The sequence below is a fragment of the Atta colombica genome, unplaced genomic scaffold (genome assembly GCF_001594045.1).
Source record: "Atta colombica isolate Treedump-2 unplaced genomic scaffold, Acol1.0 scaffold29, whole genome shotgun sequence".
NCBI lineage: Eukaryota > Metazoa > Arthropoda > Insecta > Hymenoptera > Formicidae > Atta > Atta colombica.
Genome location: NW_017259392.1, coordinates 650,404 through 652,627, shown reverse-complemented (window position 1 = coordinate 652,627; position 2,224 = coordinate 650,404).

Sequence of the window (2,224 nt, the reverse complement as noted above, 5' to 3'; positions counted from 1 at the left end):
AATATAATATAATATAAAAATATAATATAACTTTTATATAGAAAAGTAGACTCATGAAATGTAATACAATAAATTAAAATGTCAAGGCTTTTTAAAAAAAATGAGCAAATGTAGTTAATAAAATACGTTTTTTATTACATTCGTATAACGTTATAAATTTCAAACATTTCAAGACTTATAAAATCTTCATCAATGATAATAAAGAAAAAAATTTATATAATCCTATCCAATGTCAACGAACTAACATATGATACATAATAAAAATTATCGCAAATTAACACAAAATATCCGAAACAAAACGAGGCACATGTCCAATCCGTCGAGTCGTCTCACGGACATGCTCACTTGTCCTAAATCCGTTCGTGTCGTTGGAGTACATGAATGCAACTGCTCCAATCGCCATCTTACCAGTGATTTAAATGATCTCTGGATTAATTTGGAACATATGACACGAACTTCCAGTAAATGCTCTCTTAAGTTGGAGCATGCGACACGAACAAATCAAGTGATTCTGAGAGCAATGCAAATATAGATGAATTGTTATTATTGAATATGAATCTAATAATTTGTGTCAAAAGGCCAAGATAATACCTCTCAGCTTGATTGCAATATTCATAAATAAATAAACTCAAGAAAACGGTTCTCTGTAGCGAAATTTAGGTTATGTTTTTATTGCAACTTTTTACTAGAAAAAGGGAACGCTTCTCCCAGTACCATAATATGGCGACTACTGGATATTGTACTGGATACTGTACAGCAAATGGAAACACACTCATAAAATACTATTGGGGGCTTCGCACAATAAAAGGAACAGGAAACAAAGAATAAGAATTTCCTATCAGAAATCATGTATTATGAAATACACAGTTTCTAATAAGTTGAAATTCTTAGGCCCTGCGCACAATAAAAGGAATAAGGAATTAAGAACAAACAATAAATGATTTCAATCTATCAGAAACTATGTATCTCGATGTATTTGATTTCCCAGCAAATGAGAATGGATTGAAATGAATTGAAATGGATTCAGATTTTCAGAAATACTGGTTCAATGTTAAAATGAATGCTTTTCAATTCTGAAAATGCATTTTTATTCATTTATAGGAATTGCATGGAACATATCTCTATGCCTTTCAATCTACAAATAATATTAGCTTTTTCTGTGCACAATTGTGAATACTGTTCAATTCAAAATTTTGAATAGGAATGCAGTTTTTCAATCTAATTGCATCCAATTGAATCAAATTGAATCGTATTGAATCCAATTAAATCCAAAAAAAAGCTATTCGCTATTTAAAATACGCATTCGGATAGAAAAAAATTTTAATCTATTTTAATTTATTCTCATTTGCTGGGCATCTCTTCACAATTTCGCTCAGCACATAAAAATACCTAGCACTACACTAAAAATTGTAAAACAAACAATACATTTATTGTTATTATCTATCAATGTAAATATATTTTCAATGCATACATGTATAGACACACACAAACACACACACACACACACACACACGCGCGCGCGCATACACGTACACATTGTTAGCAATAAAATTCATCCATGAATAGAAATAATTTATTAATCGACTGACTTTATCGGCACTATTTATTCTTTTCAAGAATCGTATGGATCCGATCCTTGGTCAAAGGGATTAGGAATTATTATTTTCTTTGACCAAAATAAGGGACTAACGGTTGCATTGTTTCGGCCGGCATAAGCGCTTCGTATTTGCGTTTATTCGCACCAAAGATTTCCTCTAGTCTTCTGACTCATGGCACGCATCCACAGAGCGATAAGCTACTAAGAGAACGATATTAGTTGCATTCTTCCTTGCTCTCCTTTTAATTCTCGTTTTCCATGAAATAAAGAATCCTGGAATCTAAACATTTCTTTTGATTGCATTTCTGCTTGGTGAGCTATTTCAAGCATTTTATCCACGATCAAGTTATTTATTAATTACAATCATTCTAAAACTTGATATCGTTTCGAATGTCTATTACTACAATTCTTAATTTTCTATAGAAATAAAATCGAGAAAAAATATCTGAATTTTTTTTTAAATACAGAAAAATTTTTTAAATGTTCTTTTATAGTGTAGTTCTTAATTTTCCAGAAAAATAAAATAAAAAAAACTAAATTTTTTCCATTTTCCAAAAAAATATTCTTTTAATAGGTTCGTCTATATTTGAATTTAATGATAGAATGTTGCTTTAAATTATTTTGTAT